General features: G+C 44.8%; 1 protein-coding gene across 8 annotated transcripts in view; it reads left to right on the forward strand.

The window, feature by feature from the left end:
• Positions 1-25,046, forward strand: part of Fam110b (family with sequence similarity 110 member B) — a 129,156-nt gene that overhangs the window by 94,680 nt on the left and 9,430 nt on the right. For 3 of the 8 annotated variants that reach the window (XM_041657833.1, XM_041657829.1, XM_041657834.1), the window contains one exon: positions 5,065-5,200. The exons of 4 other annotated variants lie outside the window; for them this stretch is intronic. The gene's annotated coding sequence lies outside the window, so the exon portion shown is untranslated. Of the gene's footprint in view, positions 1-5,064; positions 5,201-5,786; positions 5,904-25,046 lie in introns of those variants that run through there. One more of the 8 variants, XM_041657835.1, reaches the window with a different exon arrangement.

The following is a 25,046-nucleotide window of genomic DNA, read 5'->3' on the forward strand; positions in this document are numbered from 1 at the left end:
AAGAAGAGGAAAACTCACTAATAACTCAAAGGCCAATATTTGTGCAGGGAGACTGTGTTTTCTTGTGGTGTGGGGCAGACATGGACATCCCAGTAGAGTCCATCTGCCGGAAGGGACGTTATTAATCCAAAAGCCTTGTTCTCAGACTGTATCCTTGCTGTTACTTAAGCACCAAATAGATCTGTACTGGATAACTACTTATAGTAAAGATACAAGAACAGATTACATATTTTCACAAAGCTAGAACTTCCTTTCAATACTGTGGTTTATCTGTAATGTAATTGGCATTCTCAAATACGCTCACCCTTGGCCCCATAGCCTCCGGCACCACAGCCGAACTCAGTACCTTCAGAAACTTTGTGTTCTCCACGCTCAGTCATGGCTGATGCCCATCCTATAATACTGCTTTTATCTATGAATAAATGCCTGTGATAAATATGATTTATTTATCAGCCATGGTAAGAGCTCAATAACAACATGTTAAAGTAGGATAATTATGACAATACAGAATGCCAAAAATTATCTAAAGATTACAGGTTGCTTATTACTATAATTTCTTACTTAATCTTCTTCAGTAGATTAGGGCACTCCTATATTTGCAGACTAGGAGCAGAAGAGAAACACACATCAGTGATTTCGTGTAGGATATTCAACAGGGTAAGCTAGCCATGTAAGTGAGGTACTGTTCTTGACTATCCCCATGTGTTCATTCACTTCCCAATCCGAGGAGATGAGTAATACTCTCTGTCTTGTGAGACGAGAGAAACTGAGTCACAGCGAACCGAGTAGCTGCTGAAGTGGTGGAGTGTGACCTGAGAGCTGCACAGTGAAAAAAATCCCTCTGCTCCCCAGCTTGCCTGTTGGCCGTGATGTTTTATCACAGCAGTAGAAACCCCAACTAAGACAGTTTTGTTTTAATCTGTAATGGCATCCCTATAAATTCTAGACTAATCTACTTGCTCAAAAATCTGTGACTCATTTGGTAAAGGAAGTGTTCGGAATAATCCATAGCCCATTGGGGTGTGCAGCCCTGTCTGGTTCCTCGGAGGTGAAGAAATAACCTTCCTGGCTCATTTTCCATTTTCGTTAGAACTAAAGAAATGAATTCTCTTTGTGTGCATTTTGCCCAGTAAAAAAATACTGCTCATTTACTGCTTTTGTAGACAATGACTTCTGAGCATGAGCACACAAACGTGTACACACCGAGAGACAGTAGCCGGAAGCAGAATCCTAAGACCTTGTAGCCGACTCACCTCTCAGCTTCGTGTTCCATGCTCATATTTGTCACTAGTTGTTGCAGAGCACCTTAAAAAAATGCATTTCAGCAGTATACCTTAGAGCAGAGAAAACTCCATTCCTGACTCCTCCCCACACCATTCCCACTCTCCTCCCCCAATAAAAGGGTGTAAAAGGAGGCAAAATGCTACAGCCATCATGAGCTATGCCTCCAGAGGCATAATGACCCAAATTGAAATGCTAGCTCAGCCATTTGGCAGGGTTTTGAATTGGAGCCAGTTCATGTTTACCAGATACTTGTAAACGCAGCACCGTGTACTGTGTTATACTCTGGACATGCAGAGATAGAACAGAGCGACTGAGCTGTGCAAAGCAGGAGAGACTATAAATGCATGAAAATTTCTACCTGCCTATCTCCAGAAAATGACCAATTGTCCCCACCTGTGTGGGTTAGTTGTTTGTCTTGTTGCTTCTTGTCAACTCAGCACAAGCTAGAGCCACCTGGGAAAGGGGGGACTTCAATTGAGGGACTGCTTCCATCAAATTGCCTGTGGGCTTTTTCTTTTTTCTTTCCCTTCCTTCCTTCCTTCCTTCCTTTTATTTTTATGTGATTGGTGTTTTGTTTACAAGTATGTCTGTGAAAAGTCAGAGCCACTGGAACTTGAGTGTTGACAGTTGTGAGCAGCAGCCGTGTGAGTGCTAGGAATTAGGCCAAGGTCTTCTGGAGGAGCATCCAGTGCTCTTAACCACTGAGCCATATTTTAGTGATTGATACGGACAGAACCCATCCTGGGAAGCTGGTCCTGTGTGAAGTAAGAGAACAGGCTGAGCAAGCTATGGGGAGGAAGCCAGGAAGCAGCTTCGCCTTCCTTCCTCCTGGACGCAGAAGTTGAGTTGTCATGGTAGTAAACCAGAAGTTATCAATACAGTTAAACAACTTTGTATCTTCTTATCCTGAGACTGAAAGACTGAACAAGACAGAATATTAGGGACCATTCATACCCAAAAACAGCCTCAAGCTTCTCTGTCCTGGGAGGCTCACAGCAATGAGGATGTGGGGATGTGGGGATTGCAAGTCTGTGTGCTTCTCTGTCAGTCCTGACCAAGCACAGTTCAGAAGACCGAAGAGTGCTCGCTCAAGACATCCTGGGGCAGCCAGAGGCTAAGAGCCTCCTTCTCCACAGTTCTATTTTAGAGCATTTTAAGTGCCTTGTGTTCAGAATCGTTTAAGCTGTGTGTTTGTGGGGTTGAGGGATCAATAGCGGGCAAGCCCATTAGAAAATCTAGTGAAATTGTTTCTCAAAGTCTGATAAAGCAGAAGGCAAGCTGGTAAGAGTCTGCATGGCACTTTCTGGTGAGCTGCAAATACAGAACAAAGAGGACTTGATTCTAATGCAGTCCCCAGTGAGATGGTGTGAAAGTTCACGTTTAAGAACAGACCTGAGCAAACTCAGTATGGGAAAGCTGAGGCGTGCTCAGGTCAGTTGCTGTGTGGAGCTCAGAGCCGGGGAACAACAGCCCGGGAGGAAGGGTGGCTCCTACTCTGTGTGCTTCAGTTCCTTCTTTGCTGACCAGGAGAGGCATCTGAACTGTAGCAGAGGGAGAAGAAGCATTGATTATCCTGACACCTTGGGACCTCAGTATCTTTATGTATAAAATTTGGCATCCGTGCCTCCTAGACCTCCTAAGTAGAAATTACTATGTTAATGTACATGGGTAGTTCTGATTCAAGTGTTATCTCTGTAATGGTTGTGTAATGTGTATCTCATAGATATGCATACTAGTAAATATAACCTGTATTCATAACCTGAAGGCAGTTTTTGCAGTTTTCTTAATCATTCTGCATTAAACTTAATAGATGTAGTTTGTCTGTTAATGTCATTCCAAAAACGGAAAGATTCTATATATTTTATGTATTTAAAACTTAGAAACGTGTAAAATAACATTTTTGAACTTTGATGCCAAAAGGCTTTTGTCTTTATAATTAATTGCATAATGCTACAAATCTCAGCTTCCAAAACCATCTGAAAGACTGTAGCGTCAAATCTTTGCCTGTGGCTAGATTCCAGGCCTACGCAGGCCGTTAGCTTTAAGTTTTGGAAACATTTACCTTTCCCCACTAATGTGTTTATGGATGATAACACAGTTTCCATAACCGCTAAAGATTTAGTTCACCCCATTGCCTTTCTGCTTTCCACCATGAGCATGGCTCTGCCATGTGGCTTTCATACTTGTGGTTGGTGCACTAGCACGTTTTGTCCTGGAAGCACCAGTTGCCACTCGTGATCAGGACAGCCGACTTCATGCGAGCCTCGGGAGACAGAGAGCCATGACCTCATCTTTTTTATCTTGCACCTGGATCACTCTGAGGTAGCAATATCCTTTGCTACTTCAGTTAAGAGATTAGCCACCCCTTTTGTATGACCATCATCGAATTTCTCCTTATTTGGTGTCTCTTTGTACCCCAACCGGCTTGTCTTCAGTAAATATCATAGAAGGTCCACTGAACCAGAGGCCCTGCATCCCGCATGTTACCACTTAGTAATTTTGATTCATTGGCCCCGGCTCTCCTCCCTTGCTGTCAGTCTCCTGTACTGAACCGTGACTTATCTGGAGTAGAATCCAGCTCTGTTCTGGTCTCTTTTTCCCTATTGCACTTCCAACTTGCATCACCGAGACAGTTGTTTATTGCCCAAGTGCTGTATTTTAAAGACACTTTCATTTTGAGTACATGCCTCTGAGATCCTTGAAATTCCCAAGGTGAAAAGAAAAGGATGGCTGTGACTGGTTTCATCTAAAACCTAGAGAACAGTTATTGCAAAGCCCAGAAGGGGAGCTAGCATCTGAATCCACAGAGACCTGGCCCTCCCTGGCACACAGCACCTGAGGTGATGCTTTGCTGGTTAGTGGCCCAGGAGGTGAAGAAGGTTAGAGACCGAGAGCCATGTGCTTCTTTCCTCTAGATACGCTGTGTATTCGGTCATTTGGATGTTTGAGCAGAACTGGGAGGTGAACAGTAGGTATCTTCATACGTCAGTGGCGCTGTCTTGGCTTCTAGGGCAAGTCACAGACAAGAAATTTAGATGATTCAGTTGGTCACACTCTTATAGAAAAGCCAGTCCTGCAATAGGAAAGTGATGGGAGACTGAATGTGACAAGGAGGAAAGGAACCAGAAAAGTTCAGGGACCTCCTTTGTCCATTAGGAGAGCCAGGGCTGCAGAAATTGCTCATTGATATGGTAGCATAAGACGCCTTTTACTTGGGCCCAGAAGCCTGGGAGAGCTCATCAGAGTGGGGGAATGTAATTGTTAGTGAGCATCCCCTTCCCAGACTCCACAGTACCCATCTGAAAATATAAACGTTTGTAAATATCAGTCTGTATTGTAAATCGTTTGTGAGTTAATCTGTATTCTGGGTAAATCCTACAGTCTTGCTTTGGCTTGTTTGGCATTGGTTTTAGACTGGAGTTGCTGGGTGGCTATGTAGACTCTTCATTCCGAGCTGGCTTTTAAGTTAAGCTGCACATTCCGGGACTGTGCTGCCCGTGTTCCTCGTCTATCCAGAGCTCTGTTAGTAGTAAACGCTTCCCTGTCTGTCCTTCACCTTGTTTTCTGACCTGGAGTCACACCCACACGGCTCTCTGACAGGACTCCTGACTTTCCGCACGTGCCTCTGGGTAAACCTCGTGCATTCCACCTCTGCTCTGTGACTCGTTTCTCTGCAGCTGCTATGTTTCAACGTCACGAACCTACTGCCGTACCTGCCTGTGGCCATCCCGGGTCTGGAAAAGGCTCCCTCTTGCCTAGATGTTGTCTCTTTCTTCCTAGGCTTATTCTGTCACTGTACTGAGGAGCACGGTCAAGCATTCTGAGTAAAAGGACCTGAGTGGTCGATTCCTGAGTCTTTCTGTCAGCAAGGCTCTATTCTATTCTCCCGTTTGAAGGATTGTCTGAGCAAAAAAAAGTAAGTAAATCATCATTTTCCATTAAAAAAATCATTTCCTGCAATTCTGAAGTCACACCAAGTGCTGATTTTAAATAGCAATGCTGCTGTGTGTCCTGGTGGGGCTGTTTTTCTCCCGAAGCTGAGGTTCTGCTCCTGATATTCTGAAGTTGCACAGTGGCATGCTTTACTGTGGGACCTGTGATAATCTGGATCTACATTCCCAAGCCTCTCTACGTTCCTAGAAGTTGTTCTGAAATGGTTGCTCCAGGTCAGACTTGTTTCTTCTGAACAGTTGTTTTCTTCCTCGAGTGCTGGGCTAGCTAGATGGCCTTCGTCCTTGACATCATCTCCTCCCTATATTCTGTCTTCAGGTATTTTGTTGTTCCAGAAAACACACTTGATTTTCTCCAAACCTTATTTTGAATCTTTTTATTTGAAGGATACATTTAATTTCTTAAGTTGGTTTTTGAATTTTTATGTTTTTAAGACCATTTGACTTTATTTGGGGACTGTAGTTACTCCACAGACTTCTCTGGATAGTTTTCCAGGTCTTTTGAAGTTATCGTCAAATGTCCTTTGAATGCCTTATCTTCTGTAGGCCTCTTTTCGTCTGTGAGATTATCTGGGCTCTGGCTTTCATGCCAGGCTCAGATTAGCAGTCCCATACCACTTTAAAGAAGTTCCTGAGAATCGAATCCAGCAGGAATCTCTGTGTATGAAGGTGAGAGCTATCGATGGCCATATGCAGGTACTGAATGAAGTCGTATGTTGAGTCAACATTCTACAAATTGGGATCTCTAGCTTCATCAAGGACAAAATTCCTTCCTGTTGTGTCTCATGCCCCACTCTTGGCCTTAGGCATACTCAGCAATGAGCAAATACAGACCCACAGCTGTGTTGATGATCTTGGCCTATTGCCTTCAGTGTAGGCCTTCACCCAGAATGCCCTGGGTACTGACGGGGAGGCTTCACTTACAGCTGTGGTAGGACTGGTTCCTGGCTCACCGTGGCTGCATTTGGAGCCTCACAGATTCCACGTTCTCTGCTTTGTTTCTAGCCCTCTCTGTCCCTTTCTTGTTTCCAAGTCCTGCATTTTTGGGGACACAGTGCCAAGCAAATGCTCTCATTTGTCACCAGGACCTCATCCAGACACCTATTTTGCTAGGTCAGTTACAGTACACTCACACATTGTGACAATATTGTCAGATTGACAGGAGCTGGAATCCTCTAGAAAACAAACCTCTGGGTCTGTCTGTGGGGCAGTTTCTGAGTTGGGTTAACAGAGGTGGAAAGAGCCACCTTAATATTCACGGCACCACTCCATGGCTGTGTCCTGGGGTCTGGGGATTCCATGGCTTGTGTTCTTGGGGTCTGGGGATTCCATGGCCTGTGTCCTTGGGTCTGGGGATTCCATGGCTGTGTCCTGGGGTCTGGGGATTCCATGGCCTGTGTCCTTGGGTCTGGGGATTCCATGGCTTGTGTTCTTGGGGTCTGGGGATTCCATGGCCTGTATCCTTGGGATCTGGACATTGAGAGAGGAGAGCATGTGGGGGACAGCAGTGTTCATCGGTGTCCTGAGTGCAGGATGACCAACTGTGGTGGTTACAACTGTGAGCCAAATGAACCCTTCTCCTTTTCTTCTGCTAGGTCTTGGTCATCAGGGGTTTAGTCACAGCAACAAGGACAGATGACTAAAATACCTCTGTATCCTGCTCTTTCTGTACTTTTTATTATTAAATCCTTATTTTAGGGGATTAGAGAATTGAACGATAAACCAAAAAAAAAAAATCATGCTGTCATTTTGAACCAAAAGTAACATTTGGGTCATTATGGAAAATACTTTTTATATGTGTTATTCAAGTCATGGCAGGGAAGTTCCTTAACTGTATTCTGTGTATGACCTTCAGAGCCCAGTGTGCAGAGAAGGCTGGATTCTGTCTCAAGCCAGCATGATCCGCTGACTGCTTCATTACAAAAAGTCATCAGGCATCATTGGACCTATCACAGCTTCTGCTTTATAAATAGGAATTGAGAACAAATCTGTCATGTTGTGCCAGACTTATTCTCCCGGCTGTTGTGATTGTAGCTTCTGAAATACAGTTCTCACCCCACAGTTGCTTCAGAAGGCAGAATGAAAGCAGAAAGTTAATTAAGAGTGTTTGTGACACGGGGTTCAGTTTTGTTCTATTTATGAGGAAGCCGTGTTTCTTATTCTAGAAAGAGGAGGCCGAGATGTGTGAAGGAAGCTTCTCTGCCTGCATCTGCACCTGCCCGTCTGCTCTATATCACTTCCTTTTCCTCTATTTCCATCTTTATTTTGGGGACAGTCTGGTTATTTCTGTCAAGCTAGTGTAGGAACAAAGGGGAAGAACAAGTTTGTCTTACTGTTCACTCGGTTGTTGGGAGGACCCCAGTTCTTCCAAGTAGCTGCTGTGTGTGTTGGCAGAAACCTTCCTATTCTTCACCCTGCAGTAAGCTGGGCTTGTGAGCATGGGTGTCTAAGGCCCTGGTTTCTCTGAGTTCATGAGACCCTCCTAGGTCGTGGTTACTGTAAGGTCTGGGTTCCACTCTCAGCCAGACTCCTCACCAGGAATACTTTAGTCTCAAAGGCAAACACATAACAGGCCGGGAAGATACGACTATGGTCTGTGCTACATTGTGTATGTATTTTCATTGAACATTTTTGTTTTCTTTGTTTATAGCCCTTAAACCCCACATTCTAGGTATGTGTGTGAGGAGAGGTGAAATATAGTAAAGATGTTCCCTAAACCTACAGGGAGCATTGGGGGTGGGAGGTATAAGGAAGAATAGAAGTCTTTTGTTATTTTTAGCAAAAGAAAAAAAATGCCTGTCACTGTTACTAGAGCAGACTTTCACATGTCAACTGAGCCTGAGCTTTCAGGGTATTCCTTCTTTTTACATCTATTTCTATTAAAATGATGCAGAAACTAGTGTGTGTTGTTCCAGCAGTTAGGAAACAGAGGCAGGAGGATTTTAAGTTTGAAACCAGTATGGGCTACAGAGCCGGTTCTAGGAAGTTCAGGCTAGACAGTGAGGCCCTGACTCAAAAAGCCAAAGTTCTGGATAAATAAATACATAAATATTAGGGTACCAAACGAATGAAGAAATTTAGGAAATCTTAAGTATATTGTCACCGACTCTTATTCTATATGGATTAGAAAAATACTAGGAAATTTAATCAGAAAAGTGGTTTGTTCTTCTAGGTTTGATAGACAAGAGATCAGTTCTGAGCAAATTCTCGTTTCCTTGATTTGTTTAACCTCTTATCACCACGTTCTTAGGGAGCAAGCAAGGCAATCTGCTGTGAGAACTGGCTGCCTGTTTCTCCTTTTATTTTTAATTATTTTTAAATAGGACACAAATGAGCTTCATTGTGCTATCTTCATACACCATTGCCCTTTGTGTTTGCCTCCCATTACCTGCCCTTGTCAGCCTCCTCCCCCACTGGTCCCCTTCCTTCCTGCACAGAACTCCCTCCTACTTCTACGTAGAGGTAAATAGATGGAGGTAGGTAGGTAAGTAGATAGATATGGTTATATAGATGTATTGCTTGGTAAATGTCTCAGTCAGTAAAGTGCTAACCATGCAAGCATGGAAACTAAGTTTTTCTGTATGGCTAAACTAAAATTCCTATGTGTACATACCCCATATTTTCTCCCCCCTCCCCCACATTTTCTTTATCCATTCATCTGCTGGTGGGAATCTAGACTGATTCCATATCACTAGCCCACTTCCTCGCTGTTTAGCTTGTCTAACAAGACTGTATACATAGAAACCTTGGAGGAATCTATAAAACTTCATGCAAGTCCCTACAGATTACAAGTGGTTTCAGCAGGTGTAGGAAGATGGACATTAAAAGCATAATTGCATTTATGATGCTTTAAAAATAAACTCCCTAAATGCCTGTATAATGAAATATGGAGGGCATACTGCAAAAAAGCAAACACTGAGAGAGAAGGAAGCACAGTAGGGGCTGGAAGGCAGCATAGCACACGTGAGCATTCTCTTTAAGCAGGTAACAAACTTAATGTCATACCCCTGAGCTAGGAAGATTCACTTATACATAATGGATTTCATTTTGGCTTGTATCTCTTACAAGAAAACCTTAAGATCACATGTTTGGTTTCTTTGATTTGTTTTGTTTTTTGCAACTCTTTTTTTTTGGGGTTTTTTGAGACAGGGTTTCTCTGTGGTTTTGGAGCCTGTCCTGGCACTAGCTCTTGTAGACCAGGCTGGTCTCGAACTCACAGAGGTCCGCCTGCCTCTGCCTCCCGAGTGCTGGGATTAAAGACATGCGCCACCACCGCCCGGCTTTTTTTGCAACTCTTGAGTTGACCAGGGACATAATTTTCCCACAAAGTACTTTAAATTTCTTTCCATTAAAAATAACGTCTCTGCTGTAATAATTCCTAGAGCAACTTCTGTGTGTCAGTTTACATGCTGAGTGCTTCCAGCCCGTCTGTCACCTCCCCAGCCACCTTAGAGGGCTGTGCTCCTGTTCTCCTGTGGCAGCTGACAAATGCCAACACCCAGAGGATTTCTGAATCCTTTCAGCATGGTCAATGAAGGCCACTGCCTTCTGTGGTTCATTGCTCCACGACCTTGCACGGGCACGAGAGGATTCTGGAACACAGATATGGTCAGTGAAGGCCAGCATCTGCTGTGATTAATTGTCCCATGACCTTCCACACATCACGAGAGGATACTGGGCCCAGACATGGTCAGTGAAGGCCAGCATCTGCTGTGGTTCATTGTTCTATGACCTTCTGCAGTCACAGGAGAATAATGGTCCCCAGATATGGTCGGCGAAGGCCAACATCTGCTCTGGTCCATTGTACCATGACCTTCCATACATCACTAGAGGATCTTGGGGCCATTATACTTCCATATGAGTTATTTGACCAGAGAAAACTAGTCTCTGAAAAACCATTGCAATCTTCATATTCCCTTCATTCCCCACTGCCCTGCCAGACTCTGTTTGGCACATTCACAGTCTGGCTGAGAACTGAACCAAGGATATAAAATGGTCCTGCCATAAAGGAACATTTGATAAATGCTTTTCAGGGAAGAAAATTGCGCAAACACACACACACACACACACACACACACACACGTACACATACTTTAATTTTTTAGAGTTTTGCTTAAAGGAGCCCTTCCCATCAGTCAGAGAGGAAGGACAGGAGAAGTGTCTGTCTTTTTCCCTGTGTGTAGAGAGACAGACTTTGGGAAGGATGACACATGACTTTCTTAGCTGAGAAGTAGATCCCTCTCTGTTGTCTGTCATACTGTTTTAAAAAGCTGGCACGGAAAAATGAGCAGCTAGGTATTGATAGCTCTTTGTCCACAGACTGTGCTCACTGAGAAACTTGTGGAAACGGACAGTGATATCTATAGATATTGTTCTTTTCTTTGTCTCCTGGGATAAATTTCATTTTGGTGGTGAGCTGTGGAGAAATTTACTCTATAGGTGCACCGGCTTCATTTACTAAAATCTTTCTCCCATTATACTTGTAACTACAGGAAGGCTCAGCCTCTTTGCTGTTTACACATAACCCTCAAAGTGATGCAGAATGCGGTAGTAAGTCAAACAGATAAATGTACGCAAGCCACCACCTATCTTCAAAGATTTTACACAAAAAGGAAAAATCCAATACCTTCCCGCCAGTTGTCAATAAAGGAAGAAGAATTTCACAGCAGAGTGAGAACCTCAAAGCTGATGCAGGGATACTGTGCTGCCCAGAGCATTCCCTTGGAGACAAGATGTTTCTCTGTGGCACACCTCAGTTCTGAGCCTGGGGCCTTCTTCCTCAGTGCACTAGGCCCTGACTGGAGGTTTTAGTGGCTTGGTTTCTGGCCTGCAGTTTTGGCCAAATGTTTTCTAATCCATTGCAAGCTGACGTGTTGCAGGTAGATGTAACACATCATTAACACACTGTTAAGCAGGCGAACATCAGCTCTTAATGTTATTAGAGGCTGTCACAGACCTCCAGACTATAGCCCCCTGCTTCAAAGCCCCAGCAGAGCATCCCCAAGGAGTTCTTCCTTGAGGGTCTCCTTGGTGAGCCATGAACTCCCATCAAGTAGTTTCAGCGACCACCAGGAACAACACACGTGTACATACCTAAAAAGATTCTGCTTCTGTGCCTGAGGTCTGGGTCCATATAAGATTTCGGATGTCAGCCAGCACAGGGAGCCAGCTAGGGAGGACAAGCCAGCCTCCTATTTAGTTAGCTTTGTCACTCTTTCATCCAGCCCACTTCTCTTGTACCCTTGGCTGCAGTGTCTGTTTCTTCATAGACAGAATATCTCACACACATTTTCTTACCATATGCTTAATACATTGTACAACAATTAAGATTTTCAAGCTTATTATTTGGTTTCGTTTATCTTTAAATTTGTTTTATGTTTTCCTTTCCTTTTTTAACTCTGGAAATAGTAAATTCAGCTTTGGCAGTGAGAAGTTTCAGAATCCTTAGAGCAAACTTGAACATAATTTAACATTCTTCTTCTACCTATTATAGGACTCCTGTCTAAAGTTTTCAGGCTGGACTGTAAACCAGCTTCTTCTATACTGTCCTTTGTCTGGTTAAAACATTCATTTCATTGCAGAGTAATTCATTCTGGATCTTGATTGTTTTACCTGTTCAAATGTTTGTATTCTTCAAGTCTGGAAGCAGCCTTTACCTGATAGGACTTTTTCCACAGCACATTAACTACATGTGGGGGTCTGTGCAGCCACCACAGCCAGCAGAGTCATGATCCATGGGAGGCAAGAAGATGATTAGGTCAGCGCATCTCAGTAGCTGGTGTTGTTTCAACTTTGGGAGTCTGACCTCAAGTAGTCTATTTTTGACAAATTTGAATGCAGTGCAATTTGCTGAAGGTTTTCTTGGTGATGGACTCAATCCCCATTAAAACTCAGTGTGTGACTGCATCAAAACTCTTCCTACATGTGGCTCCTCCCTAAAGATGGGTTATATAGAGCCTTGTGTCTTCCTACATGTGGCTCTTCCCTAAAGATGGGTTCTTGGTGATGGACTCAATCCCCATTAAAACTCAGTGTGTGACTGCATCAAAACTCTTCCTACATGTGGCTCCTCCCTAAAGATGGGTTCTTGGTGATGGACTCAATCCCCATTAAAGCTCAGTGTGTGACTGCATCAAAACTCTTCCTACATGTGGCTCCTCCCTAAAGATGGGTTATATAGAGGGACGAGCCTTGTGGCCTCAGCCATACAGATAGCACAAGGGTCACGAGGCTATTAATTCACATCCTCTCCAAGCCTTCTGAGTGGAAAAAAAGCAGTTTATTTACCCCTCCCTTTGAAGAGTCAACCCTAAGTGCTTACCTGTGAACTGAAGAACCACTGTACCTCCCACCACAGCAGAAGCCAATATGTGCACCCCAGCACCACCCTTCCTTGAGAGTAAAAAGCCTGAAGTGTTCACGGATGGGTACGAGGGTCACATAGCAGTCTGTGGTGTGGTCCGTGTCAAACACTCCACATCCTCACGCACAAGGCCATCTCGGCCATTTCACCTTATGGGCACAGGCCACACTTCTGTGAGAATCCAGCCAGGAACTCTCACCTAGTGAACTTTCAATTGTACACTCTGCTCCCTAAGATGTGTGAGGATGCCCCAGGATTCCATGGAGCCTATCACGTAGGACCGCTTGATCAGGGGTCACACAACTCAATCTCTATTGGAGTTCAGCTCTTTTTGCTAAGGGTTTCAGATTCCCCATTGGTAGACTGAGAATCCTCAAAAGTGACACTCCCCTTCCCGGTTCTGTAGGTAGACTTTTCATTCAGACAGTTCGCTTTTGGCAGGAGTCTTGGAGCAGATGGGGAACTCCAGCTTCCAGCGCCTATGAGGCTCTGCCTCTGTGGTAGCTCACCGTCTGCCCTATGTAACTGCTGACTCGCCCGCATCTAGGAAGATCCCTGCAGCTTTCCGTTGAGCCTGTAGCCTCTGCACACCCCTTCCCTGTGCCGCCTCAGTGCTCTGAGGAGCGGCACACACCTACACCACTCTTCCTGCGAACCTCCTTCAGAACCCTGATGTCACAGGCCATAGTAGATGTCCGATTCCATCTCCTGACACCTGTGACTCACTGTCCCTGCGTGTTCACTTTGAAGTTGATTCTTTTAGTCCCCCCACTTTGAGTGTGCAGGTCTCTCCTGCAGCCTGGGCACTCTTCTTTGTACCGTATCATTCCCATCAGCACAGGATACCCCACTTCTGCCACCTTGAAATAAATACCTTCTCCTGACTCTCCTTACCCTCCGCTAGCTGTCCCTTTATCTCCAAACCCAAGAAACAAGCCTTCTCTATTCCACTGACTCCTGGAGGCCCCTCGCTTCCTTGTTTCTTTATCTTTTTCTTCCTGTGAGCATTGACAGCACTGTCTACCATGCTAACTCTCTGCTCTCTTTTTCCATTCATCATCCTTTCTACCCTGCCGCATGCAATATTTATTTGTGCCATACATGTACGCTCCACATGTCATTCATGTTTCCCCTACCCGCCATGTACCAGAGGGTCAGTCAAGTTTTCTGAGTCGACAGCGCCCCCCCTCCCCCGCCGGGTCCTCATGCCTTCTAGCTCCTCTGTTTGTTGTCTTGACTAATGTGCCCCTCCTGGGAGCACATCTCAGAGGACAGAACATGGTCTGTACGACCCCAGGCTGCTCAAGGCGCAGCCCCGAGAAGATGGAGCTTCTCGGATCAGTCTGATTCTATCTCTCGGGTCGTGACTCCGTTATTGTTTCCATTGCTCCCAAGATATTTTCATTTCCTTAGCTAGACACTAGAATGTTTATTTTCCACGAAGGAGGATGCTGTGACATTTAGGGCGCCCCTTTAGGGAGAATCTCATCAAACAAAGAGATTGTATTGTCTTCACCTCGTATTGTATTCTTTGGGCTTGTTTTTACATTTTATGAATGGCTCTGGTCACCAAGTTTTTGGGGCACCTCGCTGTCTCATCTCCCTACTTTATCCTGTGATATAAGCGGTAGTACTAGTTAGGGCTTCCTCCTCACCGCCTGGCCAGACCAGGCAGGCCACATTGTCCTCCTGTCCATGCTTGCAGTCGATGTCGCCTCCAGTGTTCCCGTGGCAGCCCAGAGCAGCACAGGGTGCAGGCTTGAGTCTCGTCAGAGCTAAGGTGTGCAGAAAGCATAGCAGGGCAGCGATTTCAAGCATGGTACCCAAACTTCGGTGCTTCTATTTCCTCATCCAAGTGAGACCGAAGATGCATACTGAGCAAGACTGGGTGGTAAAGAGCCTGTGTCCTACCTGGCAAGGCACTGGCAGGTGAGAGGCAGCTGCTGATCAGCCGCTAGCGATTTCTCTAGCGTGAAGCTGTGATAGATTCAGAAGCTGGGGAGATGGAGAGGCGCTGAACTTCAGTTCTGACCTCTTGCCCCGAACAAAGATATGCTTTTCTGTTAAAACACAGCCGAAAACTCCCTCTCAGTACACAATAAAACAAAAGCCAGTCTACAAACTGCAGGCAGAGGGTAGCATTCCCAAAGCAAACAGCAGCCCTTCTCCACTTCATAAAATAGTTTATCTTGAATAAATAGGAATTTGAAGCATCACAGTGAACTGGCCTCTGTTTTCAGGTCTAGTGCAAGCTCTTCCCAGAGGGGTCTGTAGTTTTTTTTACTTTAAATATTTATCTGATTACTTTTAATTCAGAGTCTAGGTGATCAGGATCCTCAGGAAGCCTCAAGTGAGCATGCTTCCCCCCACCCCATTGTCTTTTCTTTTTCTCTCTGCAGCAGAGTAGGGACGAGATAAGGGCTCAAAGCAACCGAAACTGACAAAGAAGACATCACGTAGATTTTTACTCATTTGCCTTAAGGGAATTGAACATATCGGAAAATAATCCATGCAAAAGGCTCCAAACTCTGCTCGCACCGGCCTTGGCTGCTGTGCTGTGGTCCCTTGAACCAGGCCACGGCTTGGGAGAGGAGTTGAGACCACTGCTCCATAATAGGAGCATAATAGTCATTCCGTGCACCTCGCTACTTGAACCCCCAAATAGTTCTAAGTGGAAATCATGGTGGATGTTCCCTCTGCACCATTCTATGCAAAGATTATTTTATATAAGATGTGTTAGGTGCTAAGAGATGAAAGTAATACGTTCTGAAAATATGTCTGTCATCTCATGTGTCTTATTTTAAGATTATTTTTATCCCACCACTGAGGAAGAATCCTTAGAAATGAAAAAAAGGAAATTTTAACTGTTTGTTTCCAGATGACACTCAAGGCAGAAGATTAAGTGGTCCAACAGCCACTCTCCCGAAAGCCCTTCGGGAGATGGAGAATAGTTCTAGTGTCCATTAACAAACACACACAGTAGTCAGTATGGTTTTAGATGCACCCAGTGGCTCCGCCATACAGCCTTTCTCCCATCTGTGCATCATCTGAAGCACAGTGCGATGCTGGTGTTCGCTAGGTTGTGAGTGGTTTCTTTGAACTTGTGTGCCAGTGGACTGTGATCCTGTACCAGAAGGCTGTATCTCAAGCATCATTCCAAATTGGTAAATATTCCTGTCTTCCAAGGTTTCTATTCCATGTATCCATTGAGCCCTTAAAATATAAAGTGGTCCGCTTGGTATTGATTTTACCCAGTATTTATCATCTTATATCATCTTGGTGAGCATTTTAGTGAGCACCTACTACTAGGAAGAGGAAGGCTTTAGTAGACATACATTTTTAGGCACATAGTAACGAAATGGCATTGTCAAGCAGAGTAGAGTGCCCCCGTTCTGGCATCTGGGTCAAGTTCCTGCCACTGGGGCGTAGGTCACTTCTGTGGCGTCGTCAGACATTTGAAGTTAGTAATGCCTGCTTCAGAAACACAGGCCTGCTTAGCCCCGGCTTTCACTTACTGGTTTTGACTGCGGTGATGCAAAAGAGTGATGCAGTCGTCTTCGAGTGTGGAAAGTGGTTCTGCTCTCCCAAGGACTAGCAAAGTGCCATGGCGACGCTACCTGTGGTTCTGGGTAACTAGAGGCAAGCCACAGCTCACAGACAGGCTTGAGGTCACAGTGGCAAGCAGCTGGCGTGCTGCGGTGCCGTGTTGCTAAGAAAGACAACTCGGTGTAGCACATGGATGAATGCCTTTTCCCTGTCTGGTATTTGCAGTGTGTGATGGGTTTATCAGGCTGCAATCCTGTGTGAGATGAGGAGCATCCATATTAAGGATGAACCTTAAGGCACCTGTGAAGTAATAAGGGGCGGCAGGGCTGCGTCCCCCACACCCGGCCGCCCACATGGCTAGCTTATGCTCCGAAATAACAACACACAAACTGTATTCTTTTAATCACTGCTTGGCCCATTCTCTTCTAGGCTAATTCTCACATATTAATTTAGCCCATCTCTAATCATCTGTGTATGTGTGTATGGCACCCCAAGGTGCGCTTACCAGGAAGATTCTAGCCTATGTCCATCCTGGGTCAGAGCTTCATAGCGTGCATCTGCCCAGGAGCCAGGAGCATGGCGTCTCTCTCAGGCATCTGCTCCAGGGAGAGCTGTGGAGTCTCTGAGCTCACTTCCTCTTCCTCCTAGCATTTTGTTCTGTTTACTCCTCCCACCTATCCTCTAACCAATAAAATGGGCCAGGGCAGTGCCTTTATTAGCCAATGACCTTCCTCCATCATTTCCCCTTTTTCGGTTTAAACAAAAAAAAAAAAGCTTTAACTTTAACATAGCAAAATTACATATAACAAAACAGTTATCAAGTAAAAGTTACAATAATCTTTATCATAACTAAGGAAAACTATAACTATAACTAACTATTCTTAACTCCATCAAAGACTCCAGAAAGATACAATACTACCTAAGCAAACAAGAAAAAGCAACTTTTAAAACTCTAGAAATGACAGAGACATCTCGCTGCCTGGACAGTCACCCAAAGTTCCTCTGTACCGTTGGGGCATCCATCTTCAGCCTTTAGGCCCATGGTATCCAGCAGACATTTCCATAAAGCAGGAAAATTCAAAGTCAATTCAGTCACTATCTGTTGTGTCCTGCAGAATGTCTCGCAGACTCTTTCATGAATCAGGAACCCCGAAAGATCATCTCACCTTAGGCAAGTTCAGTAGTCCTCTCTCTGCGGGTTCTCTGTGTCCAGTTTATGCAATAGTCCAGGCAAGAGCAGTTTCTTGCCCAAATGGCTATCAAACTCCATAAGGTGCCTCTTCGATGCCCATCTTCCTCTTGAAGTACATTGGTGCTGCCAGGAGCAGAGTGTCTCATTGTCATGAAAATTCCTAAGTTATTAAGACATTAAATGTCCTATTCTGTAATCTTTGAAAGACATGAAGAATGTCTATCTAAAATATATCTCTATATATCTAGAAAATCTAACTAACATGACTACAAGCTTTACTATTATCGATGATTATCCATTAACAACCTATATATATTACATTTTTAAATGAACTACACAATCACAACACCTTAATCAATATCAGAAATACATATACATATAACAAAATTGACCTTAAATCTCTATCAATAAAGCAAAATCTATACTAATGCAAATTATTCATACCTATATCATATCCCCCTTAAAATGTAAAAGAATGTTTATAAACCATATTTGGGAACATGGGCGCAGTTTTTTCTCTCCAAACTGCTTCCTGCTGAATGGGGGCGTCGTTAATTAGGTCTTTTATGGTATAAACTGTGTGCTAGTTTCATCTCAGTTGGCAGTTGAGTGAAGCAATTTTTTGAAGGTGTTCACACCAACCCTTCAGGAGGGCGTGGTCCATCATACCAAATCGGAATAGAAGAAATGAACAGCGTCTCATCCTCTGTGAAAACAAAATAAGAAACTCCTTTCCAAAGTATCATGTCCTTAGATCCAAATTTCAAATTCAAGGCATTTTCAAAATATCTATGTTGGATTAGTTCAGCAGCATTTATAAATAAATATCTTTTAGCATCTGTTGCTCCTTCCTCAGCGTTTAAATAATTTAAAGAGAGCATAATAGCATACAGTATCAAGATTCTCTGTGTATTTTCCATCTTTGTGCAGCTTTGTTTTAACCTCTATTTTGTTTATTTTTACTTTTAACTCTTTGCTTTTTGAGACAGGTTCTCTGTATCTTTGACCTGAAGTAACTCTGTAGACCAGGCTGTCTTTGAACTCTCAGAGATCCGCCTGTCTCTGCCTCCCAGGCATTCAGGATTAAAGGTGTTTGCTACTACACCTTGAACTCACAGAGATCTGTTAGTCTCTGCCTTCTAGGCACTGGGATTAAAGGCGTGTGCTACCACACACAACAACTCTCTTCCTTTTTTTGTTTTTTACTTTAAGAACTTCAACTTTTAGTCTGCATATATTTTTAACACACTTTAAACCATTCACAAATTTTCTCTGTCTTTGAATCTCTCTTTACTGTATATCTCTCTTTTTCTGACCACATGAATCTTTAATTTACCAAGCTATCTCAGTAGGACTAAAGGTGTGGCTTTGCCAGCTAGATCCAGTCCATTCCTTAGCTTTCCAGCCTCATGGCTGAGGTACTGGCTGTAGTCATGTTTACTGCCACAACTGTATGGCATTTCAAGGTTCCTGCCAGCAAGTGAGTTACAACAGACAACACTCAAGTCCTCTCTTGGTAGCTGGCCCTCCTGCCTCAAACAGTCAGAGTTTGCCCTGGCAGGATGGCCCAGAAAGCCGGCATTTTTAAATGGCGCAGCTTTTTTCCTGCTACGGCTAAAAACCGAAAAGCATGTGTTCAGCTTTTCGTCAACACCGTTTAAGTGTTTCGTGGCAGGACCTCTTAATGAGCTGCAGGCTTTGCAGCTAAAGCTGAGTCAGGAAGCCTCTCTTAGATGAGGCGCTTGCTTGCCTCTAGCAAGCAGAGTAGAACCGAGAAATTGCTGCTACCAACAAACCAGGCACAATGCTTTCACTTTGTTCTAGAATTACTTCCCAAGCTGTCTCAGGCTTTATGTGGAAGCAGTTGTCCACGTGGGCGCCATATGAAGTAATAAGGGGCGGCAGGGCTGCGTCCCCCACACCCGGCCGCCCACATGGCTAGCTTATGCTCCGAAATAACAACACACAAACTGTATTCTTTTAATCACTGCTTGGCCCATTCTCTTCTAGGCTAATTCTCACATATTAATTTAGCCCATCTCTAATCATCTGTGTATGGCACCCCAAGGTGCGCTTACCAGGAAGATTCTAGCCTATGTCCATCCTGGGTCGGAGCTTCATAGCGTGCATCTGTCCAGGAGCCAGGAGCATGGCGTCTCTCTCAGGCATCTGCTCCAGGGAGAGCTGTGGAGTCTCTGAGCTCACTTCCTCTTCCTCCTAGCATTTTGTTCTGTTTACTCCTCCCACCTATCCTCTAACCAATAAAATGGGCCAGGGCAGTGCCTTTATTAGCCAATGACCTTCCTCCATCACACCTGAACGGCATCAGTACAATTACAGGATGCCACGTGTGTCTGGGAAGAAGCGGTCATTGTATTAGTAGGTAATTTTTAAAGATCATTTATACAGAAAGTGCCCGATGTATTCATGAAGGACTGGGCCCCTCCCCTGAGGAAATGCTGCCTTATTTTGTGTCCTTCATTGTAAATGTTTCACATATCCGTATAACACCAATTTTAATATTTATTTCAGAGCAAATGTTACCTTTTGCCCAAAGGCTGTGCATCAGAAATGAGAACTTTTTACAGAAGTATTCTGTTTATGTGTTATGTTTATTTTTTATGTTATGAGCCTTGGGCTACAAATCTATACAGTGAAAGGGAAAAGTAATGATATACAAAATATAGAGAAGGTTAATGTGGGAGGGAGAGCTGGACGAAATCTTCCAGGTCCGAGCAGCTCAGAAGCCTCTTTTCCTGCAAGAGGATCCACCTGCCACTTCAGAAGGCAGAACAAAGCCTTAGCACTGGCATTCTCCACTTTCTGGAGCATGCACCAAGATGCTGCTGCTGGCAGCTCTTCCTGGATCAGGTCATGAAGGCAGCCGGCTCATTCTCAGACCCACAATACCTGAGCGTCTGGTGTGTCCGGAGGGCAGAGGCCCTGGACCCTTGTCCCACATGGACTCCCAGTGTTAGCGGTGAAGGCAGAGCTGCAGAAAGGGTGCTTGAGAGAACAACGCTGGTCTGCAGCGGCATACGTTTATTTGTCATAGGGTAGCTGTGCTATTGGTTGTTCGCTAGGAATTCGGATAACCTTACTTTTTAGTTAAGAATTTTGCCATGATATTTCCCCAGCGCCTTTGGCACCAGCTACACATAGCATCAACTTCTATAATCCCGGGTAAAAGGCTGAGCTCCTGAATAGAGGTCGGTGGCCTCAGAACCACCTCTTCCTTGCTGAAACCAAGAACGTTAAAGCAGAAATGTGATTTTTGTTTGCTTCTCATTCTGTTTCATTTCTTTGTCCATTTAAAGAGAAGCACATTGCGGTTTAATGATGATTCATTTCCATGTGAAAATGATGCTGTGCTCAGGTCCTCTAAAGGACCTTGGAGAAGGACAGGAGCATAAAAATCCACCAAGCGTGAGATCGCCCTGCTCTGCCCCCCCCCCCACCCGGATTGGGCTGGATTTCATTTATAATAATGGCTCTATTTTTTGCTTTGGCCCATTTTGCTCACATAACTGTTTGCTTTGAAATCTGAAAACATATTTTCTTTGCACCTCAAATAACAAAATGGGGACATGCAAGTGACCTGTTGGGCAGAAACTGCAGGCGATCCAGTTTGGCAGAGGTGGTACTAACTCCATTGTGTGAAAGCAATGGAATCATTTTAAGAAAGAAGAACGGGGAAAAAAGATTGTTAGGTGGCTGTAAAGCTGAAACAGAATGAAGGTGATTCTCAATGCCGAGTTGTGGACAGGGAGGCCACAGTCAATACAAGCTTGCATTGGCTGAACAGATGGGGTGCCCAGCCATGAACTGTCACTACTGAATCTGAGCGGCAGCCTTTGATCTTGGCCATCCTGCTTAGCACTGTTGCCTGCTTAGCTAGTAGCCAGGCCTGGCATTGGAGTTAGTGAGTGCGGCTGGATCCAGACCTCAGGCTGCTTTCTGTGAGGACCACAGCAGGGGCTGCAACTGTAGGCAGTTCTCAGAGTTCATCAAGTCAAACATGTAGGACAGCCTAGTAGTGTTTTCTGGCTCGATCTCTAGAGAGGTGAAAGAAAGATGTCTTTTTTCCCCTTGCTCCTCTGAATTCCCCTTCCTTCCCCTGAACAGTATCTCAGAGAGGACCCAGGGCCTCTGCAGTCTTTCAATAATTTAAAGTCTTCACTTAAGGTAAGGTAAGACGAGCGCTCTTACCTTACTCTCACAGTGGAAGCTCCAACTTCACGTCCAGTTAGTTTGCCTCTGCTGCTCCTAGCTCTACCCTGAATGGTTCTAGAACCTTTGGGGGAAAGGAGACTTGATGAGAGTTCCCCCTGCCCCACCCATGAGTCCCTCTCTCTGCATCATCGGGGTCACTCTAACCTCCGGATCAGGTCCTGTGGAGGTGTGTCAAATGCACAAAGGGGAAAAGCCTGCCTGAGGGACGGTGACATGGTTTCCCTGGGCTCTTGCTGCTGGAATCTGGTGTCCCTGGCCCTGGCACATTTCTGAGGGTTCTCTCTGGGGGCTTCCGACTTTCTGGATGGAGGCAGCTGGATTTCAGCAGCGGCTAATGGGTGCTCAGCGTTTCCTCATTTGGGGATCACAGCAGTGTTTTTGCAGGCTTCTGATGGCCAGCTTGCACCTCTCCCCTAGTACACAGCCACCTTTCCCCCTGGTGCTTATGGAAAGGCAGCTTCTTCCTCTTGCTGCCTGTTGGTTTTAGAGTCTACCACTTTGACCTCCCGCATTCTAGTTACAAGATGATTCCCAGTCTTCGGAGCCCCAGCAGACCTGCCAGGCTCCCTGTGTGACCCCACCGCTGCACACCCCAGCTCTGGACAGAGAACTTCAGGCTTCTCTTCCTGGTCTCCAGAGGCACTCTCCCCAGCCCCACCCCCAGTTCAGGAATCTTGCTTTCTTTGCCTGCCTGATGTCATGGGAAAACTTCGTGGGTAGCAAACTCCCTCCAGACAATCTCAGTTCAAAGCACTACTCAGAGGCAATAGCAACAAAAATGGTTAATACAGATATCCCTTATTTCAGCTGCTTGGTACTAAAAGTTCGTAAGATTTCTGCTGCTTAGGGAGGTGAGGGAATATGTGCCTGTATGTAATGAGAGAGCTTGAGGGTAAGATCTACTGAGAACAGGAGACTCGCCGATGTTTTGTGTACGGTTTATACCCACAGCCTGGAGGGAATTTTATGCTGTACTACAGCTAATCATACGTTGGGTGTAGGATTTCCCACGTGTAGCTTTTAAGAAACCTTCAGGTGTTTAGACTAAGGATATGGCCCCTATGTGTACACTCCACATCCAGACACTTCCCCCACACTGATCACACAGCCATTGGGTTTTAGGGCACATCTTGGTGTCCCTCGGCTTACCCTATATGAGCCATCAGAATATATATTTCATTCCTTGATCCATATTTATAAAACTATTACCAGGCGAACACTGGCTTCTCTGGCAGCTACACTAGCCTCCACAATGACTTTCCCTCTTCTAGTTATATAAAATTCATATGTCAAAAACAGCCAGGTGTGAAGGGTGGCAGCAAAAATTCTAATGTAAAAAAGCTACTTGCCCTTGTTATGAAAAGATATAACTAAAGCAAACAACTAGAAATGTAAGCCCAGGGAATGGGGGGGGGGGTATGGTGTGTATGCAGATGTCCATGTGGCTATGTGAACATGTATGTGTGCATATGTATATGTACATTTGTGGAGGCTAAGCATCTTTTTGACTGGGCTGGCTGACCAAGAAGTTCTAAAGACTCTCCTGCCACACCCCAGGGCTGAGGTTATAGACAGCACCTACATCTTGGCTGTCTGCTTTTTTGTTGGTTTGGTTTGGTTTGGTTTGTTTGGTTTGGTTTGGTTTGGTTTTACCAAAGTTCTACAGATGGAGCAGCTTCATGTCTGTATACTTATGTGGCAGTCAGTTTACTGACTAATCTGTCTCCCCAGAGAATACTGACTATAATCAATAATAATAATAGTAATAATGATGATGATGACAATAATAATAAGCTAAACATGGCTATCATGTGATTCGGAAGTGTATGGGATTTCAAAGAAGATACAAAGTGACGGTGGCGCTGAAGAAGGTGATCTCATTTTCTGTATAGCCTGAAGCTGCTGGCTGATGGCGGCACCCAGAGAGAGAGCTGCTGGAACTCTAGATGCCTAGGGATCTCACTGTAGTAAGAAAGGAGGAAACCCATCATTCTCTAGCGTGAAAGGTGCAGATCCTGAAGAGGTTCATTTGACCCGGTTTTTCTACCTGGTTGGACAAGTTTCCCCTCTGCCCAGTTTGTAATGAGCACATTCAGTCTTTTCCCACGCACACGCACACACCTTTCACTCCTGTTTGCTTTTGTTGTTCATCACCTTCACAATGTCCCTTTTTCTACACCTGCCTTCCTGCAACCCCAGGCAGTCTTGAACTTGCTGTGGACCTAGGCACAAAGAATCTTAATCTTCCTTGGTCCTCCTTCCTCTACCTCCCAAGTGCTGGAATTACAAGCATGTGTTACCACACCCATCTTATATTTGCATTACTTGAAAGTTACTGCCTTGGGGATAAAAAGTACAGTTGTGCTAGGAAGGGAAGGGAAAGGAAGGCGTGAAAACGTGGCTAGTCTTATCATTGAAATGAATACCTGCTTTCCGCAAGGGCTAACAATACTGGCTCCTTCTTAGTAGTTGTGAGAGCCATGGTGCAGTTAACCGTGTCAGTGTCCAGGGGCATTTGGCTGTAAGCCTGTTGAGGGAGAAGCTGCTTCAGAGGCTGCCAGGGTAGTGTGTGACAAGCCCCGTGTGCAGAGAAAGAGGGTAGAGGGGGTTAAAGTTCAGTGAGTGTGTTTCTTACAAACCAGCCTGGAATCCACAGCTGTCCACATCTGCCTTGAGGTTTCCTCTAATGAACGTCATAAACACCTTTGAGCACTACCGTCTTCTATCCCAGATCTAACTGGAACAGAAAGGATCTGTGTGCTCGTATAAATCCTATCAAAAACCCAGCTAGCTATCCATCTGTCCATCCCTCCATCTATCTATCCATTCCTCCTCCATCCCTTTCCTCCCCTCTCTAGGTTTCCATAGTGGACCTGCTTTGGCGTGCCCCTCACATACCACAATTTATGGATGCTCCAGTCCCGTATATTACTTGCATGGAATTTACACTCATCCTTCTGTCAGACATGTCTAACCTGACTTTGTGGCACAACATTATTGTCTACAAGTTAAACGAAAATCACACACAATCAGTATGTCTTAAGTAAATTTATGATTTTGTATTGCGCCATATAAATAGCCACTCTGGGGTACGGGCAGCCAGCAAGTCACAGGTGGGGCATACGTCAGTCACCCCTGGATTATGCCCAGTACCTCTGTTGGGTTTGGAATCTCACGTGTCCCACACAGGATTAGATTTTAAATACGTGTTTGAAAAGTTTCTGCACCCCGGTAAGCCTCTCGGCTGATGTAATAATCCAACAATACAAATCAGACTAAATCAAACTGAATTAGAAAAAGCCCAGGTTTAATGGATAAAACACACCTGGATGATTTTCCAGCCCCCCGCCCCACCCAAGAGGAGATGGAAAAAAGAGACTAAGAAAAAAAATGCATGTGTTTGTTTTCTGGGGGTGGGGGGTTAAGTACCCTGTGTGGGAGTGGTCTTGAGTGTCTCTGGAGGAGAGCTCATAATTTG

This window comes from Microtus oregoni, unplaced genomic scaffold (assembly GCF_018167655.1).
Source record: "Microtus oregoni isolate MIOR12 unplaced genomic scaffold, Mior012 000008F_ref0000371, whole genome shotgun sequence".
NCBI classification, from domain to species: Eukaryota; Metazoa; Chordata; class Mammalia; order Rodentia; family Cricetidae; genus Microtus; species Microtus oregoni.